The sequence below is a fragment of the Neofelis nebulosa genome, chromosome 3 (genome assembly GCF_028018385.1).
Source record: "Neofelis nebulosa isolate mNeoNeb1 chromosome 3, mNeoNeb1.pri, whole genome shotgun sequence".
NCBI lineage: Eukaryota > Metazoa > Chordata > Mammalia > Carnivora > Felidae > Neofelis > Neofelis nebulosa.
This window is the reverse complement of record NC_080784.1, coordinates 58,567,333-58,592,559: the sequence shown is the minus strand read 5'-3', so window position 1 is coordinate 58,592,559 and position 25,227 is coordinate 58,567,333. Positions and strand designations below refer to the sequence as shown.

Sequence of the window (25,227 nt, the reverse complement as noted above, 5' to 3'; positions counted from 1 at the left end):
TCAGTGTATCCAGGGCCACCTGGGTGGCTCGGTTGGTTAAGCATCCAACTCATTGTTTTGGCTCAGGTAATGATCTCGCAGTTTGTGAGTTCGAGCCCCGCACTGGGCTTCTCACTGATAGTGTTGAGCCTGCCTAGGATTCTCTGTCTCTGTCTCTGTCTCTCTCTCTCTCTCTCTCCCTCCCTCTCTCTCTCTCTCTCCCCCCTTTCTCTCTGCCCCTCACCTAATCATGCTCTGTCTCTCTCAAAATAAATAAATAAATGTTAAAAAATAATATAAAATAAAGTTGTCTATTTCAACAATAACAATATTAACAATGATTTCAATTTTACTTTATCTTGTCAAAAAATGGTGCCAGTCAATAAAAACCCATAATGAAAAACTAAGTTTTATTCTGAAAATTGTGCTATACATAAAAATCAACCCCAGGTAGGGAGTAAATTGAAATATTAAAGATACAATAAATCTTGTATAAGAAAAACATTGCATATAAGTAAATATTTCTTAATAAGTCCTCGATATTGATAGTCCTTTCAACAAATGGTGCTGAAACAAATGGACATCCACACCCCCAAAAATGAATCTAGAGTTTAAACTCTTCACAAAAATTAACTTCAAATGGGTTGTAGACCTAAATAAAAATGTGAAACCATAAAACTCTTAGAAAACAACATAAGAAAAAACCTAGATGACCATGAGCAAGGTGGTGATTTTCCAGATAAAATACCAAGAGCACGATACATGCAACAAATAATGTATAAACTGACTTCATTAAAATTAAGAACTTCCACTCTGCAAAAGGTAATACCAAGAGAATGAGAAGACAAATCATAGACTGACAGAAAATATTTACAAAAGACATATCTGATAAAGGACCATTACCCAAAATAATTTTTAAAAAGCTTTCATAGAGCTCAACAACAAAAAATATAAACAACCCAATTTAAATATGAACCAAGGTTCTTAAAAGACATCTCACAAAAAAGAAAAAAAAGAAGACAAAAAAGCATATGAAAAGATGTTCCACATCATATGTCATCAGATCAGGGAAATGCAAATGAAAACTATAAACACCACTACGCATCTATCAGAAGAGCCAAAATTTGAAACATGGACAACACCAAATGCTAGCAAGAATGTACAACTGGAACTCTCATTTATTTATGATAGGAATACAAAATGTTATAGCAAGTTTGAAAGGCAGTTTTGCAGTTTCTTACAAAACAAAACTTACTTTTACCATATGGCTTGGCAATCACACTTTTTGGTATTTACCTGAAACAATTGAAAACTTCTGCTCACACAAAACCTCATATAGATATGTATAGCAGCTTTATTCATAACTGCCAAATTTGGTAGCAACCAAGATGTCCTTTCAGTAGGTGAACTGGTATATAAATGTGGTACATCCAAACAATGGAATATTACTCAGCACTAAAAAGAAGTGAGTTATCAAATTATGGAAAGACATGGAGGAATCTTAAATGCATGTTACTAACTGAAAGAAGCCAATTTTAAGAGTATATACACTGTATGATTCCAACTAAATGACATTCTAGAAAAGGCAAAACAATGGAGGTAATAAAAAGGATCATAGTTGTCAAGGATTGGGAGTTGGGACAGAGAAGTTAGTAGGTGGAGAGCAGAGGAATTTTAGGACAATGAAACTACTCTAATACCATGATGATAAATACATGTCATTATACGTTTCTCCAAACCCATATAATATAAAACACCAAGAGTGAACCATAATGTAAACTATGGACATTGGGTGATTATGATGTGTTAATGTACATTCATCAACTGCAACAGACGTAGCACTCTGATGCGGGTATTGATAATGGGGGAGGCTCTGCCTGTGTGGAGGTAGCAGGTATTTGGGAATACCTTCCCCTCAATTTTACTGTGAACATAAAACTGCTATAAAAGTAAAATATTAATTAAAGTGTATTCCCATATTAATATACTAAATAATAAAAATATTATCATCCAGTCCATGCAGAAAAATAATTGTAAAAAATCTAACATCAGTTCCTGCTAAAAGTTTAGCAAAGTTAAAACAGTAGAGACATTTTCAAGAATAATGACACATCTTATGAATATCATACAAATAATACCTTTTTTTTTAACATTTACTCAGTTTTGAGAGATGGAGAGGGTGAGCGGGGCAGAGAGAGAGGAAGACACATAATCTGAAGCAGGCTCCAGGCTTTGAGGGGTCAACACAGAGCATGATGCGGGGCTCAAACTCACAAACTGAGATCATGGCCTAAGCTGAAGTTGGTCGCTTAACCGACTGAGCCATCCAGGTGCCCCGATATCTTTTTTTAATGTTTATTCATTTATTTTTAGAGAGAGAGAGAGAGAGAGAGAGAGAGAGAGAGAGAGAGAGAGAGAAGGAGAGGGAGAGAGAGAGACAGAGAGAGAGAGAGAGAGAGCGTACAGGCAGAAGAGGGTTAGAGAGACAGGGAGAGAAGAAATTCAAGCAGGCTCTGCACTGTCAGCACAGAGCCCAATGCGAGGTTTGATTTCATTAACCGTGAGATCAGGACCTGAGCCCAGACCAAGAGTTGAACATTTAACCGACTGAGCCACCCAGGTGCCCTCAAATGTTATCATTTTAAATGGCAACAACATAATTCCTTTTCCTCTATAATTGTCTTTCTTTCAACAGTTTTATTGGTGTATAATGTACATATGCAAAACTGTACTTATTTATTTTTTATATTTATTTATTTTTGAAAGATAGAGACAAAGCATGAGTGGGGCAGGGGCAGAGAGAGAGGGAGACACAGAATCTGAAGCAGGCTCCAGGCTCTGAGCTGTCAGCACAGAGCCCAATGCGGTGCTCAAACTCACAAACCGTGATGGTGACCTGAGCCCAAGTCGCTTAACCGACTGAACTACCTAGGCGCCCCAAAACTATCCTTATTTAAAGTAGAAAGTTTAATGAGTTTTGACATATGTAGATATCTGTGAAACTTCATCATAACCAAGAAACTGATTATGTGTGTGTGACCTCTCCCACCAATTTCCTCATTCCTTATAAATCAATTTCCATTTTGTAGAATTTTATACAATCAAATAATAGAATAGATTTCTTTCTTGTCATTGTTTGACTTTTATCTTTCACGCAGCATAATTATTTTGAAATGTTTTCCATGGAAGGCTTCCTATACCCCTTTGCCTCATTTATTGATACTTCTCCAATTGCATAATGGAATGCAGTTATACCTAAGCATATTGCAAGTTGTTAAAACTTTTTCTACTATTCTTCTTTTGCAGTTTCCCTCATCTTCAAAGTTCTTCCTTAGCTACCCAGAAATACTGAATTTCTTAGAAACCTAGTGAATATTAATTACATGTGATGCATTCCTATAAAAGCTTGTTCTTAAAATAATAAACCCTTATCAAAATGTCTCTACCTCTTATGATCTTCTATTTTAAAATTAATATGATTTGGGGGCACCTGGGTGGCTCAGTCAGTTAAGCGTCCGACTTCGGCTCCAGTCATGATCTCACCATTCGTGGGTTCGATCCCTGAGTTCTGTGCTGACAGCTCAGAGCCTGGAGCCTGCTTCGGATTCTGTGTCTGCCACTCTCTCTCTGCCCCTCCACCACTCATGCTCTGTCTCTTTTTCTCTCAAAAATAAATATACATTAACAAAATTAAGCAATTAAATTAAATTAAATTAATATGACTTAGTAATCCACAAACCTATTTTTCTTGCTACAAAGTAATCCTATTGAAGGCAGATTCCAAATGATTTTTCACTTTTCCAATCTCAGAGTTTAGTTATTTTCATACAAGTAAACCCAGATCCTTTCAAATTAAATAGGCTATCCTCAAAGGAAATAAAGCTTTTTGTAAAAAGAATGTAACGGACTGAATTGTGTTTCTCAAAATTAATATGTTGAAGTTCTTATCCCCAATACCTCAGAATGTGACTATTTGTAAATATCAAGTTTTTAAAGAGGTAATTAAGTTAAAATGAGGTCTTAGAGTGGACTCCAATCTAATATGACAGGTGTCCTTGAAAGAAGAAAACATTTGTACACAGACAAACATAAGAGGAAAGACCATGTGAAGACCTAGGGAGAAGACATTCACTGACAAACCAATGAAAAAGTTCACAGACCCTACTGATAGGCTGATTTCAAATTTTGAGCCTCTAGAATTGTGCACAAATAAGTTTCTGTTGTTAAGTGTGTGATACTTTGTTAAGACAGCCCTAGAAAATTAATGCATTAAAGTTCTATGATAGGACACCAATAAAATGATAGATTTTGTCCATTTTGTCAATAGTTAGCAGTGAAAAATTATCCATAAACTTAAAGGTGTGTACTTCCCTTTATCAGTTTTGCTTTAGCCATTTAAACCATATAGATTTTTGCATACGAATTCTCCCACCCAATCCTGCATGGAAACCTAACATTTCATTACGTTTAATTGGAATAATTAAACAAATATGTTTTGTAAAACACGCTGCCCATTACAATTATCTGTAAAATTTGTGTGACATACTTTTGTTGTGACTTTAAAATTTAGACAACCTCATTTATATTGAGTAACAATGTTTGAATGAACATACATGGTTGAGTTTAGTCTTAGTGCTCCAAATACCTTCATGTTTCTTTTTAGAAATAAAACCTTAGTGTTTTGGGAGTTTGCTTTGATCATATTTACTTCCTTTACCTCATAAAAACGAATCTTCAGCTAATCAAGGACAGTTATTAAACACATGAATTACAGGAGCTCCATCTTGCAGATCATCACACAAATCAAATGTTACTGTGAGACCACATATCCATGATTTATAATAACCATAAATTAATCAGTATGTACAATGAATAATTCATTCCTGGTAGAGCCCTTGGATTAGAATCCTTTCATTTCTCTCAGCTCGGTGCTCTGGGAGAATAAATGCAAAGAGATTTTATCTGACACCAATACACTTTTGTCTGTGTGAGGGATTCAGGGTGGTTGTCTCATCAGCAGCATATGGCTTTACGTTGACTCTGTCCTCATTTGCTTTCCTGAATATTAATGGACACAGAAGCATTTGCAGTGCTCCCTGTCTATGGTCTACTGGCTTTTTTGATTAACTATATGTTTAATTCATTTTTAATATATCAAAGATATCAAACTTATATTAAATATCATCATCAGTAAAGAGGTGTAATAGGATATACAAGGGAATAAAACCTTTTTTCTTCCAACCCAAGAATATATTAATTAAAATTTGCAAGTTAGTTTTCTTTTGATAGACTTCCATATTGGCCATAATTGATACAGATAATGGAGTAACTAAGAACACGAATCATGGCCAAAAGCAGAAATTAGGAAGTGACCAAAGATTACACCAAATCCTGCAAGTGCATCAGGAATGACTGCCTGTGAATTGGGAATAGGATAAAAGTCACATTCAAGTGTCTTAAACTAGAACAGAAAAAGAACAAGGAAGCATATAGAGATGATGTGTCCAGATTGCACAGCTAAGGAATGTGTTCAAGGACCTGAGTATCAATTCCTGCATACATGATAAGAAGATCAGAAGAACAGGAGAGAAGCAGGAGATGGGCTTTAAGGCTAGTTTAAATATGACAGTCCCTCTTTCCCCAACAGATTGCCTGACCATTAACAGAACACTTGAATCAATTCCAGGTGACTCCAACAACTAGAAAGTAGTAAAGCTTGCACTTAATGTCTGCTCTTTTAGTTTTTAGTTTCTGACGTTTTTACTATACTATATTATCACACTCTGATCATATTTTGAAATATGTATTTTTCTCCTGGCATGGAGAATGACCAGAAAACATGTATTTCCTAGGTCTTGCAAATAAAAGATAGGTGATAAAATGTTAGTTTGGGGTGGGAAATACTGGCAGATTTTCACAGTCTTTTTATAATATGTTTAATGATAATGTTTCTTGAGAATATATCCATTAGAAGAAAAATGCCTGTGAAAATTTGAAGATTTAAAAAAAAAGAAAATTTGAAGATCTTACTGTCTCTCAGAGCAGAAGCAGATGTGATAATATGACTGTGATATCACTGCAAACTCACAATTATATCTATTTAAATTTTTATTTTGTGATTGATGGATTTTTTTATTCCATACCTTTTAGAGTTAAAGATGTATGTTAGGGTTAGAAAAAGGAGCAGATTCCAAGTCACAACTGACAACCTACATTTATCAAGGAAGGAGAGAAAGCAAAGGCTCAAACAACAATCAAATGCCAAGATTTCATTCTTCTTAATGGCTGAGTAATATTCCATTGTACATATATACCACATCTTCATTCCATTCAACAGTTGATGGACATTTGGCCTTTTTCCATAGTTTGTCTATTGTTGGTAATGCTGCTATAAACATTGAGGTGCATGTATCCTTTCAAATTAGCATTTTTGTATCTTTTGGGTAAATACCTAGTAGTGCAATCACTGAATTAGAGAGTAGTTCTATTTTTAACTTTCTGAGGAAACTCCATAGTGTTTTTCAGAGTGGCTGCACCAGTTTTCATTCCCACCAACAGTGAAAGTTTATAACATTTATCTTTTCTAGTTTAGTTGCAATGGGAATATTGAGAAATAATCCAGTTGAGAACAATGAATCCTGCCAAACTTGCTATCTCTTCACTTTTCTGTCATTGTGACCGTTCTCTGCATATCTATGAACGGTTGATTGGGGTGATATTCACCAAATGTTGTCAAAGGCTAGTTGCAGAAGGTGGAATATTGAATGTTGTTGCTAGTTTATTTTCAGTATCTTTGACTCTTTTAAAGATGTATCTATTATTTACATTTCTTCTTAAAAACAAAACAAAAATTTACCTTAGAAAAGACATCTTTAATATAAAGACATGAAGAAAATATGTAAACATATGTGTTTTGTTTTTCTTCCTGGTTACAAATTTTAGCTTTAGACACTTAGGGTATTCACTTCCTACAATGAAATATGAAGTTATATGCACTTTGTCCAGCTCACCTAAACTATAAATACTGGAGGTTTATTAGAAACTCTTTTCAGTGTTAGCAAGATTTTGTCAATTTTTTGTAACTATAAGTCTTTTTTAAATCTTTATTCTGCATTTTAACATGCGATATTCACAATCCATGCTTTTACCATAGTTTTCCTATTTCCTAGTTCGCCATTTCTTGATTGGCTACTATTTATTATCAGGAAAGGTTTTGTTTGTTTTCAAGAAGGACTTAAATGTGTTGTATTCCTTGGATTTTTAAAGGCCTAAATACTTGTTTGCTATTTTCTACTTGAAAGAAATTTTTGGACCATATTCTCTTTGATCCAGAATGTTGAAGATGTGTTTTATATAATCTTCTTTCATAAATTCTCATTAAGGAGAAATCCGAGGCCAGTCTCAGTTTTTCTCATTTATAGATTACTTTAGTGGTTTTTCAACTTGGATTTCTTTAGGATTTCTTATTTATTATATTTCAGCAAATTTACCTGTATGTACTTAGATGACAATCTTGCTGTCATTTTTTGTCTTCATACAGAGAGTCTTCTTTTGATCCACATTTTCAAATATTTCCGTTTCAGGACATATTCTTTTATATTCCTATGGAAGAATAATAATTCTTATTTTTCTGAATAATTTTGTTTTGTTCTATTCCTGTGAACATTTATGTGTATAAAGATATTTGTTATCTATCTTTCACATTTATCATCTCCTAATTACTTATTTTTTTTGTTATTTTCTGTTTTGCTTATGTGTACATTTTTAGTCTTCCATATACCTGAGTGTTTCTGGGTTCAATATTTTCAATACACCCTTTTTTATCTTTTTTCTATAGAAATTCTAATCATATACAAAGTAGAAAGGATAGTATAATGTCCCCATGTTTTCATTGAGCTTTAACAATTATCAATTTGTAATATATATAATGTATTTATTCAATTACTAACCCAAATTATATTATTTGGGAGCAAATTTATCAGGGCTTCATGAGTGTACAACTAGTCATACAAGTTCTCAGGCTTTGAAGGGACACATGCTTGGTTTGATGGTTTGATATCATTGTCTTAAAAATTGTAATAGTTTTCAAAGGAGCAGGCCTGCAGCCGGTCTTGACCCCTATTAACTCTGATCTGAAATTTCTTGGCCATTTTAGAGCATAAAACTGGTCCTAAAGTAATACTTAGTCCTGTAAGATGTACTGATGATTTTATTGCTAATAATAACAGTGAATTAGAAAAGGGGTTATAGGATTTCCCTTTGTTATATATTTATATGCACACTCTTTAATTTTGACTTGTGCCTTGTTAAGGGGAAGCAAAATTAAATATGTTTGCAAAATTTAAAAGAAAACGGTTACATAGATTAAATTACAATGAAGTAGGGTCAGAAAACTCTAGTTTACATTCTGGCATTGTCATATATCTGTGAGTCTCAGCAAATCATCCCTGTTTCATATTCTCACTTGTGAAATGGATAACATAATTTCTATCTCACAAAGTTATTAGAAGACATCATATATAAAGTATCTTTAATGGTACTCTCTTAGGTAGTAGCTATCTGACTTTTCTTGTTTCATTTTTTGGTCTTTTTATAATAGAAAATGTTTTGTGGTTTGGATGTTCTGGGTAATTAAAAGAACATGAACTAGTTAGTAGGAGCTGAACATGAAATAGAGTGTTGGGATATTGCTAACTATGTGCTGTGTTAGTGATAGCAAATAAAATTAGAAAAATGCAATATGTGTGAGAAAAAAGAGTTCTTAAGTATTTACCTGTTCTTTCCATGTTTTCCCATTCTAACAAACTGAGAAGCCAGAATAGAACAGAAGCAAACTTAGAAAGTATAAGCAAAGTAAATAATTATAAATAAGTTGTATTGGTTACAAGAAAAACTTGCTGTGATTAGTTTAAATAGAAAAATACATAATTATTAGAAAGAGATTTAAGGCTCATAGAATCCTCTGGGAGACTAAAAAGTTAGTGCCATAAAACAGAATCAAGAAAGTCTTGTCAATGGACAATCAAAGCAAATGGTAAGAAGAATTTGCTGAGGATACCATTTTTGGCACATATTGTCAATGCTAATTTTGACTGCTTCATGACCTCAGACTATGTCACAATCATTACTAAAATGTCTTACCTTCTCATAAAACAGATAAACAAAAATAGTTGTTTATTCATCTACTTGCATGTATATATACATATATATGTGTACAAAACTGTACATATTTGAAAATAAGCATATAATAGATGTTTCAAAATGTTAATAGATTTTATCTGTAAGTGGTAGAATTTCATCTTTCTTCAGTGTATTTGTCTATAGTGCTAAATCATTTATAAGAAATAGGTAGTACTTAAATAACCAGAATTTGAAGGAAATTCTTTTCACTGTAAAGAGAAACAATTTATGGCTCTACAATAGGCCATTTTTGACAAGGACAAAACATACTAATTACATTTTAAAGTTGGCAATGACAATAATCTATTTCATAAGTAGTTTAAAATTATTTATAGATCAAGAACAAAGACGAAAATGACTTATTCCACTCTTCTCATGTGTAGGAAAATATAACTACTCTGATGGGAGAGGTCAAGGAAATTTGGGACTCCAAAGGTGGGTAAAACTTGTAAGACGATACTTTAATTGATTTTTGAGCTGACTCCAAAGCATCTCTTCTAACACTTGTCATGTGTTCTATATTAAGCAAATAGCCATTATATGATGGGCTATGGGAAGCTGATAAAGAGAGGCAATAAATGGGAAGATTAAGGGTTCGCAGGGGCCAGTTATTCTCTAAAGAACTCACTAGAACTTATTAAAAATTGTGGGCTGAACATTTCACTGCTCCCACTTGAAGAGCAGTTTTGAGAGCAAAATGGGACTTTTAGCTCTACGGGAAGTTAAAGAACTTTCGAAAAAAAACAGCCTAAAGGTTTGACCCAGTGTGAACCTGTGCCCAGTGCATTGAATGAAATAGGGCAGATTCCTGCAAAAGAATTCAGAGTCATAGCTTTATGGAATATTCTGTGTTAGCTTCCTGCCTTTAGAAATTTATGCCCAAAATCTACAGAAAATATTAGTCATGTCTAATAACTTCACTGGTAAGGAACAGGTTTATACAATATGGGATCATAAGACACACACCATTTCTCAGGTACTTTGGAAGTGATCATTTTACTACACATCCAGAATTCAGAGAATTTGGAAATATGAGTTTCAGCCCTCTGAGGTGAAGAACTTCAATAACATATCAGCCATCTCCAAAGAAGACATCCAAAAGGACCTGGGAATTTAAGTGAATGCTACTTAATAAGCTAGAGAAACTTTTTTCCCAGAGGAGGAAGGACAATGGAGCTAATATGCAGAATTCCCACTGCATACCTGTGATGATATTATGAATGCAATTATTGATTTTCATTCTTGTTTCTTAATGTTAGGCAGGAATTAGGGCATATATTGATCATTGCTTTGAGGTGACTGAGAGAAGGCACTGAGAAATGTTACTCAGTATGTAGCTAATCAGAGGGGAAAGGTGCAGGAGTAATTCTCATCGATGACTGAAATTATCCAGAGCAATATCAAAATGAAAAAAAAGAAATGGTATGAGAAAATGGAATGGTATGAGAAAAATGGAATGGTATAAGACTGATATAAAATCAATAAAAGAAATCTGATTGGTTAGGATTACTCTAGATTATGTTGTGGTAAGCAATAAACTCAAAACCTTAGAGCTTAAAGCAATAATATTTCTGACTCTATATGTACATCATGCCACCTGTTCACTTTCTCCTTCTGTTACAGAGACTAATGAAATGGTCACTATGGGGAATACTGCCTATCACCATGGTAAAGGGAAAGAGAACACTATAGCTAAAAACATTTCATATTACTTCAGCTCACATTTCATTGGCCAAAGAAAGTTACACAGCTGTGACCAACTTCAACACAGCATGCAAGTACATTTCTGCCTCATGCCTAGAAGGAGAACTGGAATACTTTAAACAGCCCTCATGATTACCATAGAAAAGGACTACTTTCAGTTATAATAGTGTAGACTTCCAGATAAAAGAAAGAAAAAGTATCTGAAAATTTATTCTCTTTATTGTATTACTTGTATACAAAATGATAAAGACTGAGACAAGCTAGTTTGTTACCTACAGAAAAATCTAACTCTCACAGGTAAATTCAAAGGGTAATGTTCTCTCCATACTCATTTATTTCATTCTGTGCAGAGAAGATGTATCCAAGGGAGGGGTCAGTTTCTCAAAGAGAAAATATATGTTTTATATGCTAGTGCTTCAGGAATGAAGGGGAAGATTGAACAATAAGTTACTTTGGTAAAAATGAAGGTGATGTTTTGCTAAATTGGAGAGGAAGCTCAGTTCAGGCTCACAGCTAGATCTAAATAGTTTGAGGCAAGATATACACCTAATGATAAGCAAGAGGTTTATGGGGTCCCAAAAGAATTAAGATTTTAGAAACCCATGAAGAGGCCTCGCCACAGATAGAGGAGTCAAGAAAGAGCCAGTATGTAGGTTCAGTTCCAGTACATTTGAAGAGCTTGTAAATTACTGACAGTCACAGGCTGTATGGTACATGGAAGCTACTGCTCTGACAAATTGTTTCTAGGTAAGAGAGCACCTTTATTTTCAGCATGGTGGGGAGAAAATGGGGAGTATTGTAGGAAGCCCAGTGAGAATAATAAGGCTTTAAAAGTTAATGAGATAGACTGTAACAAAAATAACCACTTAAATATTGCAGAAAGAAAGAAGAGGCATAATCATCAGTAAAAGCATTTGACACATTCCAAAACAAAACAAAACAAAACAAAACAAAACAACATTGATGTATCAGAAATCCAAAGATAAAAAAGATCCCTTTTAACTGGTCTAGTTAACATAAAAAAAATGTACAGCTGTCAAGTGATGAGTTCAATGAGTTTTGAAATTGTATATATCCAAGTAGCCATTATCTAAAATAAGATAAAGAATATTTCCATCACTCCAAAAAATTCCCACACCCTTCTTTCTAGTAAACACTCTCCAACCTATCCAAAGGAACAACTTGCTGTTAGCCCATTGATTAGTTTTACATGTTCTTATACCATTTATATGTCTATATCTCTCTATCTTTCACTGGGTTAGAAATTCATAATCTTCCTAACCTCCAAAACAGAAAGAATGGGTGTACCCTCTAAGGAGTAGCAGTGGTTGGAAAAGGAAAGGCCTCATCACGTGTACTTGACTGCAAATCCCCCGGGGTAAATACTTCACTCCATTATACAGAGCTTAATATTTAGTTGGTTATTTTTGGATCCTAGAGATAAATGTACAAGCTTTTGCATAACTCTCATAACTTAGCCTTACTTACACTTTATTTTCTCAATTACAGTGCAGAACTGAATTGTTTGTTCTGTGTAATAAAGCCACTACCACTTTCTGTATTTTTTTAAGGTTATTTATTTACTTTGAGAGAGAGGTGGTGGAGGGGCAGAGAGAGAGGGAAAGAAAGAATCCCAAGCAGGCTCCGCACTGTCAGTGCAGAGCCCGATGCTGGACTTGAACTCATGAAACATGAGATCATGACCTGAGCTGAATCCAAGAGTCACATACTTAACCGAGTAAGCCACTCAGGCCTCCCATCTTTCTGTCTTTCTGATTACGCAGAGATAGCTAACCAAAAGTATATGTTGGCTGGAATGGAACATTTTTTTGGTAGCCAATTAAAATGATCTTACTTTTAAAAATCCAATCAATAACTGGTTTCTCAGTATGAATTTGAGAATGCAATATGCTAAATTTTTAATTCTGGTCAGCAATCTAGTCAACAGCTGCTTTTTTTTTCCTTTGGAAGATTCTATTTAAGCTAAAAATATTTGGTCTATGTCATACAAAGTTCTGATGTTGTAGAAATAACTTCAAAGCAAGTTAAGGCAACATTTCTTAGGCATACCTAAATTAGGTATATCTAATACCACTACTTGGTTTTTGCCAAAACAATAAAATTCAATGAGGCATTGTTATTCACTTAAAAGTTAAGAACATTTAACACTAAAGGGATCATTTAACAGGAAGGCACACTAACAATTTAATCCTGTATATGAATGGAGCTAATTTAAAACAAAAAAGTATGTACTGGGGGCACCTGGGTGGCTCAGTTGGTTAAGCATCTGACTTTAGCTCAGGTCATGATCTCACGGTTTGTGGGTTCGAGCCCCGCATCAGGCTCTGTGCTGACAGCTCGGAGCCTGGAGCCTGCTTCAGATTCTGTGTCTCCCTCTCTCTCTGACCCTCCCCCGTGCTCCCTCTCTCTCTCTCTCTCAAAAAAAAAATAAATAAACATAAAAAAAATTTTTTAAAGTATGTACTGAAGGCTATAGTGATAGTCGGTTTTATTTTACAGCCACAAATGATTATAATCTTCCTGAATTGAATTGACTAAGATCATAAATGACTTTCACATTGACAAATCTAATGTTACATCTTATCTTTATACAAAGTCTTAATAGGCATATTTGACTTAGTTGACCAATATGGGGAATAAACTTAGGAATTCCCTGAGCTTGCACCAATGGGTTAACAAGGCATAAAGAAATAGAAAGCCACAAGATGTACCCATCCAAGATTAGGTAAACAAGATTAGGTAACCAGGGCAAAGGCCCCCAGTATAGGACAAAAGTATAGGAATAGGAAATCTCAGGATGGAAGCATACAAAATGAGGTAAACAAGAGTAGGTATTCAGGGCAGAAATGCGCCCAATTTAGTACAATAGGAGAAAGCTGCTTTCACAGGAAGGAAGGAGCAAAACAGGTAAATAGGTAAACAGGGCTATAGATCACAGCAGGTTGAAGTTGCCCAGAGTGGAGCTAATTGGCAAAAGAAAGGTGCCTTGTTGACTGTACCCTAGCATGCTCTGTCTTGTCCCTTAGGCCAGTTTAGGTAAACAGAGGTGGCAGAGGTGGCACCTCAGGTCTGCTGTAGACAACCATCTGCCCAGCGCTAGGATTTTGTTTTGTGTTGACCCAAACCCCTAACACCGCATATCTTCAAAACCCCCTTTTCCCCATGCCCATGAGTTAACGTTCATGATTTCATTGTCTCTTTGTGCACGTCCATCACACTTGTAAGCCTTCTGATTCTAATAAAAACGGAGCAAGGACCCTTAGTGGGGCTCTTGTCCCCTCCCAGACATTAGCCTCTCTTGCATTTCAATCCTGTGTCCCTTCTCCTGCTAGACAAGAGAGAATTCCAGACCCAGAGTCTATGACAGACCACTCCGTAAAATCACTTCCTTCCCTTGAACTTTTTAACCTCATGCTTTCATTCTTTCCCTATTACTCTATTAGGTTCTATGTCTCGGCCCAATTTCCCTAGAAAACAGAACCTGAAGCAAAGATTCTGTGCTAATGTTTTATTAGAAGATACATTCCAAGAAAGCAAAAATAAAGGAAATTGAAAATGAGACAGAGAAAAAGAGAAAAGCAAATACAAAAAGATGAATTACTAAGCTGAACAGTTTTTAAGAAACACAGCTTGTTTTTTCCCCCAAAGAAGAACGTTACAGAGGATTTTATCTGAGGTCAGTGCACTGCCAAGGAAAAAGAGCAATTTATCTATCAGTTTATCCACTATCCTGTCTCTTATTGTTTGAAGCTTGTCCCAAGGGAAATCACCCCCCACCTCTATACTTATATATGTGTTATTCTCTGGGCATTTCTAGGAAAAGACAGAGCTTCTATGAGTATAATCAAGTCTTACAGGGACTCTGGAGTTGCTGAAGTCCCAAGCTTATCAAGTACAATGGAAGCCCTGCTGAAACATTTGCCTCTAGGAAAAGATGGAACAATGTGAGGTAAGGCATGGGAGCAGTAGACAGTGTTTACATTCTTAGTACCAGAATAGTGCCAGAAACATGGTGAGCAGCCTAGGCCAAGGAGATAGACTGAGGCAGAATGGATGAAATTATTATTATTTTTTTTACTATTCTATTGTAATCTCTCTATTGGCTTTCTAGCTATCACTCTTACTTATTTTTCCCCAGTAGTAGTTGATCTAGGGATTGAAATATGCATCTTTAATTTATTAGTCTACCTTAGTGATGCAGGTACAAAGGACGTGGCAAGATTCAAGGGTAGAGAATTTTATTTGTACTGAGCTCTGGATGAATAAAAGGCAGTGATTGGTGGCTGCTAGAAGGCAGACCTGAAACCTACTCATACCTCAAACTTCATCTGATTTACAGAAGGAAGTGTCTGTCACTGCAGGAAGGGCAGGAAACTTGCTCACTCCTAGGAAATGGACTTGCTTTTGATAGGCAAGCTATCTGCCCCAAGAAAAAGTGTAGGAAATTTTCCCTTTTCTGGTTTTAGTCTTGACTGCTGGTTACAATGGCACTGGCAGAAGTCATTTTTAAAAAAAAGTATGCCACTGGAAGATGGGCAGGAAACCTACTCCTGATCAGGATCCTTTACCAATACACAGGAAAGATCAGCTACCATTGCAGGAAGGGCTGGATAACTGCCTGTGCTCTATACTCTGAGTAGGAACAAAGTGCAGAAAAACAGAAATTCTCATCTCTGAGGGTCAGCATTCAGGGACTGCTTAAAATCGAGTCTGGAACAGGTTAAAGAGTATAATAATGAGAATTCTCCTTCCCCATAAGCCATGGATGGAGAAACAACAGCAGCAGGCTAATGTTGAGGGAGACACAAGAGTGTGGACAAACTCCATGTCACAGGAATACAGGCTGTGCTGAAAGCTAGGGGTGGAGTGGGAAAATTGAATAATAAGTCACCAACATTCCAAGACTAACATTAAGAACAAGATAATAACAACCAACAACTGGAGGGATTTTTATTTTATTTCTTTTTTTTTTGTTTTTTTTGTTTTTTTGTTTTTTGGCTTAAACAACATAAATTAATTTTCTCACAGTTCTGGAAGCTCAGAGTCCAAGATCAAGGTATTGGAAGGTTTGGTTTCTTCTGAGGTTCTCTCTCCATGGCTGGCAGATAACTGCATTCTCACTGTTTCTTTGCATAATCACCCCTTGATCTTTTGTGCCTATGTCCAGAACTCCCCTTATAAGGGCTCTAGACGTTGAATTAGGGCCCATGCATTTGACTACATTTTATTTAATTTACTTTTTTAAAGGCCCTATCTCCAAATACAGTTACATTCTAAGGTACTAGGGATTAGGACTTCGACATATGAATTTTGGTGGGGCATAATTCAGTACCTAATAGAGGGAGATTCCAAAACGATTCAATCGAATTGTGAAATATGCTGGGTATGCTTTACTTTTCTTACAGTAGCCTGTCTGGCTTTGCTACAAGAGGAAGTCTGGACTCATAATGTGAGTTTGAGAGTCTCTTCAATTTTTTTGGAGTCTGAGAAAGATTGGTATTAATTCTTCTGTAGATGTATGTTAGAATTCACCTGTGAAGCATTCTGGCCCTGAATTTTTCTTCACTCGGAGATTTTTGAAAACTGATTTAGTCTGCTAATTTGTTATTGGCTTGTTGAGATTTTCTATTTCTTCATAATTCAGTCTTAGTATGTCGTATGTTTTAGGAATTTATCAGTTTTTTCCAGGTTGTCCAATTTGTTGGAAAATTATTGCTCATAGTGGTTTTTAATGATTATGATCATATTTTTGTGGCAATTGTAATGTCTCCTCCTTCACTTTTAATTTTATTTGAGTCTTCTCTCTTTCTTGAAACTTCTTCTTAAGAGTTTGTCAATTTTGTTTTTCTTTCCAAAAAGCCAACTCTTAGTTTCATTGATCTTTTTTTCATGTTTTTCTAGTCACCATTTTATTTTTTTTATTTCTGCTCTGATCTTTGTTAGTTCCTTTCTTCTGCTAATTTTGGGATTAATTTGAAATTCTTTACCTAGTTCCTTGATATATAAAGTTAGACTGCTTGTTTAAGATCTTTCTCCTTTTCTTTTTTTATGTAGAAACTTATCACTACTAATTCCTCTCTTAGAACTGCTTTTGCTGCATACTGTATATTTTGTTGTGTTCTATTTTCATGTGTAAGACTTTTTTTTTCATATGGAGTATGTTGTTTAAATTTCCACATTTATGAATTTTCTAGTTTTTCTCCTGTTATTGATTTCTAGTTTTTACCATAGTGGTCAGGAAAGATATTTGGTATGATTTTAATCTTTTAAATTTGCTAAAACTTGTTTTGTGATCTAACATATGACCCTATTCTGAAGAATGTTCTTGTGTGTACTTTAGAAACGTGTATTATGCTGCTGTTGGATGGAATGTTTTGTATATGTCTGTTTAGTCCATTGGTCTAAGGTGTAGTTCAAGTTCAATGTTTCTTTATTGATTTTCTGTCTGAACGAACTATCCATTGTGAAAATGGAAAGTTGGAGTCCTTACTATTATTGTACTGTTCTCTAGTTCTCCCTTTAGATCTTTTAGAATTCGCTTAATATATTTAGGTTCTCTGACTTAAGTGAATATATATTTACAATTGTTATATCCTCATAATGAATCAATTCCTTTATCCCTACATAATTATCTTCTTTATCTCTTGTTACAGTTTTTGACTAAGTATTTTGTGTGATATTAGTTACTCCTGCTCTCATTTGGTTTCCATTTGCATAGAATATCTTTTTCCATCCCTTCACTTTGAAATTTTGTGTGCCTTTAAACCTAGAGTGAGTCTATGTGATACATATAGTTGGGCCTTTTTTTCTTATCTACATACCACTCTATGCCTTTCAATTGAGATATTTAATCCATTTAAATTTAAAGTAATTATTGATAGGCAAGGACTGACTAATGTCATCTTGTTAATTATTTTCTGGATGTTTTGTAATTCTTTTCCTTCTTTCTTCCTCTCTTGCTGTCTTTGTTTGTGAATTGATAATTTTATGTTGTGGTATACTTTGATTCCCTTCTCCTTTTCTTGTGTGTGTCTCTTAAGGTGTTTGCTTTGTGGTTACCATGAGGCTTACATGAAATATATTATGGATACTAGTCTATTTTAAGCTGACAATAACTTAATTTTCTTGCATACAAAAAGTCTATATTTTTACTTCCCCTGCCTTTTTATGTTTTTGACGTCACAATGAACATCTTTTTATGTAAAAAAAAAAACTTGTTTATTCATTTTTGAAAGACAGAGACAGAGCACAAGCAAGAGTGGGGCGGAAAGAGAGGGGGACATAGAATCCGAAGCAGGTTCTAGGCTCTGAGCTGTAAGCACAAAGCCAGATGCGGGGCTCAAACTCACGAACCATGAGATAGTGACCTGAGCCGAAGTCAGACACTCAACTGACTGAGCCATCCAGGTGCCCCAATGAACATCTTTTTATATTGTGTATTCCTTACAAATTAGCACAACTATAGCTATTTTTATTACTTCAGTCTTTTAAGCTGTATACTAGAGTTAATTATTGTTAATTATTATTAATTATGGTGTTAATAATTATTATCACCATATTATAGTAGGAGTATTCTGAATTTGCTATATACTTTCCTCTACCAGGCATTTTCACATGTTTTCATGTTACTAAATAGTTACTAAATATTACTTTCATTTTAGCTTAAACAACTCCTTTCATCATTTCTTATAAAGCATGTCTAGTGGTGATAAACTCTCTCAGCCTCTGTTTGGGAAAGTATGTATGTCTCCATTTCTGAAAGACAGCTTTGCTGGATAAAGTATCCTTTGTTGGCTTTTTTTTTCTCTCTTTCAGCACTTTGAATATACATCCAACTCTCCACTGGCCTATAAATTTATGCTGAGAAATCTGCTGATAGCCTTGTGGGAGTCTCCTTATAAGAGACAAGCTTCTTTTCTCTTTCTGTTTTCATAATTTACTCTTTGTCTTTGATTTTTTGACAGTTTTGTTATTATGTGTATTGAAGAATATCTCTTTGAGTTGAACTTTTTTGGGGACTTACGAGATTCATGAACTTAGACGTCCAAATCTTTCCCCAGTTTTTGCAAATTCTCAGTTATTATTTCATTAAATAAGCTTTATACTCCCTTTTTCTTCTTATTCTGGGACTACAATAATGCATTAATTACTTTTCTTAATGATACCCATAAGCCCCATTGCTTTTCTTCATTATTTTTCTTTTTGCTTCTCTGATTGTATAATCTCAGCTAATGTGTATTTCAGTCATTGATGGTTTCTTTTGCTTGGCCCAATCTTCTACTGAAGCTCTCTAATGAATTCTTCAATTCAGTCATTGTATTCTTCAACTCCAAGATTTGTTTGGTTTCTCTTTATGTTTTCTACCTTTAGTTGAACGTCTTATTTTGTTGTTTTCCTGATTTAAAAAAAAAAATGTTTATCTATATTCCCAGAGCTCTCTGAGCAACTTTATAACAGTTATTTTGAATTCTTTGTCAGGTAATTCATGTATCTCTATTTCTTTGAAGTAAGTTACTGGAATTTCACTGTGTTCCTTTGGTGGTGTCATGCTTCCCTGGTTCTCCATGATCCCTGTAGCCTTTTGGTGTCTGCACTTTGAAGAAGCAGTCACCTCTTCCAGATTTTATAGACTATTTTGGTAAGAAAAGTCCTTCACCTGTAGTTGGAGGCACACTGGAGTGCAGTGCTCCCAGGTCTAGTGATTGATGCAGGGTGACAAGTAAGGAGACATGTGGCATCTGTGATCCAGGTAGGTATATTGTATTGTTGGATCAAGCCACTGAGGTCCACAACACCTACAACTGAGTAATTCCTCATGAGTGTTGCAGGTGGGGCACAGTGGTTGCAAGTGCTTTAGGAGTTCTAAGTGGTGATTCCTGGTCCAGCAGTTAGGGACCAAGGCAGGAAATGTTGGTGGCCAGATACATACATATGTAAGGACCATTTCCACATGCCTATGTATTGGCAAAGGTTGGTTGCATATACACATAGTAGCAAGGGTCATGGCCGGCAGCAGAGGCTAGGACCAATTGCAGTTGTTTTAGCAGTTGTGAGGCCCTTGGTTGTAGGTGTGTACTCTTATGGCCTCAGGGTATTGCCATGGTTGTACAAATAGCAGTGGAGTCTGGTGACAGGAGACAGGGCCAGGCCCAGGCCCACCAGCAGCTGTAGGGACCTTGGCTGTCAGTGTGCATTCCTGTGACTACAGAATCTAAACATAGGCATACATGGGAGGCACACAGCTGGAGGAGCTAGCCCTGAAAGCTCACATAGCTGTGGGAGTCAGCCACAAGGGTCTAGGCTAACATTTTGCATATATGCAGCTGCAGAGACAGGGGCTGGCTGCCAGTGTGGATCCAGACTAGAGAGAGGAACAGAGCAGGATATGACTCAGGCAGCTGACATCTGCAAACACAAAAACTGTAAGCCAAAAATTTCACTGATGAAATGTGAAGAGGTTCATGGCAACTGTGTTGGCTGCTGGTTTGTTCAGTGGTGGAAGCTATTGGGGTCCTTTGCAGAGCAGGCCAATAAGAACCACAGTCACTCCTACATTGTTGATATTGATATCCTCTGCCCTCTTATTTCTGTTTCCTACACTTCTCTAGACATGTTGGCTTGGCAGTCTGAGTGGGCTAAAGCCTAAGTGGGTCCTTTGTTCAATGCCCCAAAAGACTGGGGAAGCTGGTTGTCTACCCCATTCTTCCTTTCTTGATGACGGGAATTCTGTCAAGCTGGGATTTTCTTCTTGGCAGTGCTGGCCTGGGGATGGGATGTTGCAGGCTAAATTAAACTGTTTCTCAATCTCTTTTTTTATGAGGTTATTCTTAGGTTTTTCATTCCACTGATTTGCTGAAGCTTCTTAAGCGGACTCCTGAGCTCTCCCAGTGCCAATTTTATTCATGGATAGCTGTCTAAATGTTGATTGTTATTGGGAGATAGAGGGTGGGGTCTCCTACTCTACCATGTTGGTAACATCACTCTCCTGGACTGATCTGAACATTTTAATACTGAAGGAAACCATGACAACAAATACCCAAATCCAGCTCAACTTAATTCCCCATACTAAGAGCCTGGCAGAAAAAGAAGCATACCTGTATCCAATTAAAAAGTGATTTACCTCAATATCTATTTTTGTTTTACATACAATCTCTAAAATTCAAACAAAACCTATAAGACACAGAAAAAAAAGCCTATTGTTAAATGATAAAGAAGTCAAGAGAAGTAGACATGGTCTGGGTGTTGAAATTAACAAACTGAGATGCTGAAATAACTACGCATAATATATAAAAAGATCTAATGAAAAATGTGGACAACGTGTGAATGGAAGAATTTGTGCCTGCAAAGTTTTACCCTCTATTAAGCCTTCCTTTATCCATGGCTCTTTGATAACACCATAGGAAACTCTGACTTTTATTTTATCGGGTTTTATACTATTGAGAACATAAAAAAGTCCTTTGCATCATTTTTATCATAACCAATCTTGAAGTCTTGGACTAGTTGAATCTAGAGCAATGCGTACAAGGAATTTGCTATTTTCTCCTTCTCAGTCATCTTTGGGAACTACTTTAACATAATCTGGCTGGGTAATCTCATACAGTCATGGGACTTTTAATTTCATCTACATGTTTATGACTTCCAAGTTCTTATCTCTAGTCCTGGCATTGCTTTTGTACTCCAGTCTTATATATCTAATTGCTTATTCAGAATCCCCACTTAATCTAGGAGACCTCAGTATTATCAAATCTAAAATAGTTTTCACTTTAATAGCTCTTTAATTTGCTATTTCCCTCATTTTTTTTTTACCTCAGTAAATAGCATTACTTTCTATCTAGCCATAAAAGTCAAAGCCACAGGATTTAACCCTAACTCTTACCACTGTACTATTCTTATTTCATCCATCAGAATATCTTGTAGACTTCAACTCTAACCATAGTGCAATTCACTTCTCTCTGTTTCACTATCACGTTCACCTGGAGAGATGAAGTAATAAAACTTGTCTCACTACTTCTATTTGTTTAAGCATCTGACTGACTCTGGATTTCAGCTCAGGTGATGTTTGAGCCCCACATCAAGCCCTGCACTGACAATGTGGAGCCTGCTTGGGATTTTCTTCTCCCCCCGCTCTCTACCTCTACCTGGCTCAAGCTTGCACTCTCTCTCAAAATAAATGAACTTAAAAAAATTATATATATTAGTGCAAACATACTGCTCTCTTGCTTAAAATCCAAATTCAGTATCTAGGCTTCGTAGCACATATGATATGATCTGGGAGTATGGCCAGGTCTCCAACCTTATGCATTTACTTGCTCCCTTTGATCAAGCCACACATGTCTCTGTGATTCCCAAAACTACCGAGGCATATCCAGGTTAGAGACTGTTCAATATTTCTTTATTTTATCCCAGACTGTTTTCTTTTTTTATCTTTGTTCTTGTTTGTCTATTTTTGAGACTGACTCCTTGCCTTTGGTTAAATTTAGTAAAAGGTCGTTATTAACCACCAAAGTAAAGATGCTCTTTAATCACTGCATCACTATTATAATAGCACTTAACCCTATTTTACATGTTTTTAAATTTATTTATATAATTGTTTATTGTGTGCTATTCTGCTTTGTGGGTAACAAATTAATAAATATCAAGGCCTTCCATGGCATTTTCAAGTCTGTATCACCAGGAGTAAGAATAGTCCCTGATACAGTATTATTCAATAAATGTTTTGGCACTAAATTTCAATTATTTGAGAATCACACCATGTAATGGAATCTTTGACCTAATTGACATTTCATTAAACTGTTCCTACACTGCTTTATTTGATTTTTAAATATTCCTCCAAAGCATCTTTGGTTTTTAAAAATAGTACAAATATTCAAGTCTTCAGAGGAGACCCTAGGGGGCAATTTATTCTCCCAGGTTGAGAATAACTGCCTTCAACAAACAAACTATGAATCTGTGGGATAAGCAAAATGACACAAATTAAAATATAAGCCATTAGTATTTTAGGAACTAATTTAATAAGCATTGTGGAACATTTATTGACATTAGTAAACATTTTTGCTGCTGTTATCTGAGCTCACATCAAAGTGACTTTGATTCAGTATATTTTTATCCTAACAGTTTCAAGTTGAATACCAAGACATAAGCTAACATTAATGGCAAACATTAAATCATACTAACAACAAGATTTTCTCCATAAAGACTGGGAATTAACTTCATGTATTTACAATATTAAATCAAATTAATTTCCCTTAATAAGATATATTCCTCAATTTAGGCAACTCTGTTCTTATTTCAGTTGAAGGAGACATAATTACTGTATTACAATTACATTAGGATTCTTAACTTATTACTAGAACTTAAATACCTGTTTAAATATGTACTTATTTATGTGTGTTAATGAATTAATGGCTCATTCCAAACATTTCAGATAACTCTATAAGCATCCAAATCAACAAAAGTAGTATTTTTAGGCTATAGATTTCATATTTAAATGGGTTATAAACACTTCATATTAAACAGGAGAGCCTTTAGTTTTTCATAATGTTTTACTTTTTAAAAAGAGAAATAAGAAATGATACTAAAAGAAGGGAACATATCTTTGATCTCTGGAATTATCAGAAGACATATCCTAATCTTACATATTGTCAATGTTTAAATGTCATTAATATTGCTATAGTATCTCATATAATTTTTCTTTGATCTATGATTCATTTAGAATCCTGAAAAATACTTGCATATGTTTAAAATATACTTAATCTAATGTATTTATATTATTAAGAGACCAGCTCAACTATATAGACAATTGTAGCTCAGAATTCACTAAGCGTAATTGTAGACTTGAAATACTACTAAATCTAGAAAGTTATTTTATTTTTCAAAAAAATTCTCAAATTGTAAATATCTGAGAGGGTCCTATTTTCTGGGTATAACTACTGGCTTGTTTATGCTCTCTGCCATGATTGCAAATATCAAACACTTGGCAAATAAAGAATGAAATAGATAATATAAGAATTGTGATAGTCTTTTTAGGCTAAAATTTCAGGTGTTCCCTTCAAATCTTGATTGTTTTCTATTTTTAAACCCTTTTAACATTATCTTATTATAATATTTAATTCATTGTTACACTATTTAACGCCAACGCCATTCTTCTTAGCCATGAAGATCATGGCTATTCAGTGTTTATTTAGTTCAAGAAACGAAGAGCAATTTTAATATTATAAACATTTATAGTACTGGAAAAGAAAAAAAATTGTTGAAAAGGCTCTTAAAAGGCAAATATATTCATGTAATTAATATCCTTTTTTTTTTTTAAGTAAAGCAGTCCTTCCCAATAGGGTTTAGAGTCTTAGAAAAATAAGAATACCTATCATGTTTTTCACATTTCCTGTATTTGCTGTAAACATTTTGTAAATATTTGAGTCAAAAAAATTTTGAAGAGAAAGGGAGGAAAAAAAAAACAAAAACAAATCACACCACAGCAGTACTGTGGTAATGAGAAAGTAAACGGATACTTTGCTAATAATTTTGCTATTTTTAAATGTGTAGAAGTGTTATATGTTGTAACTTTAGGTTACTTTATTCTAACCATAGCTTATGAAGCTTGGGCCCTAAATTTTTCATTGGTTATTTCTATAAATTATTTCCTACCCCCGTATCATACTGTTTGGTACATAATGGAACTCTGAGTCCTTTCTCTGTTTTAGTACATGAGAAATTACTCAGGTATAATCATAGGCACAGCTCTTCCTCTCTTCATACAGAAACACACTTGATTTAGTTACTGATGTACATGAATGTGCTTCTCCATTTTAGCAGAGTATCCTAGTGAGGAAAACTTTATACTGTGGATAAATGTGCCTGTGTTTTAATGGCAAAATTTGGAAGAGATGGTAAGCAAAAGGATAAAACGGTTAGGGAAAAGAAATTAGGTAGGCAACAGTTGGATTTCTTTCTCATTTGAAGTTTAAAAGGTCTTCAAAAAATAGGTTTGAAATATTACACCAAAATAATTTTTGATAAAAGATTGTAAGAGAATTGTAGAGTTGTTACAATGCATAATATTGATAATATCAATAGCTGTTTCCAAAGTTTATTTTTCCTAAGTAAACTTCATGGTCAGCTGTAAGGATTTTATGCTTTTGACAAATTGGTTCTGTTTAAAAACCCAGCAAGGCTTAAAGTGGTATTAACATACCACTGTTACTGGAGTGATGAGAGTTCATTTAACATAAATTAAATTGTCTTTGTCAAGGAAATTATAAATCCAAGACATGAAACTGGTGCATATAAAAAGGTTTCAGTGCAGTGTAAAACAGAAGTCCCTCTGGGCACTCACATCTGCAGGAT

At 34.9% G+C, this 25,227-nt stretch overlaps 1 long non-coding RNA gene across 1 annotated transcript in view; it reads right to left on the bottom strand.

Moving 5' to 3' along the window:
- Positions 1-25,227, bottom strand: part of LOC131506103 (uncharacterized) — a 57,669-nt gene that overhangs the window by 5,625 nt on the left and 26,817 nt on the right. Inside the window, exon 2 of the long non-coding RNA XR_009258732.1 lies at positions 7,470-7,581. This is a non-coding gene — a long non-coding RNA (uncharacterized LOC131506103). The remainder of the gene's footprint in view (positions 1-7,469; positions 7,582-25,227) is intronic.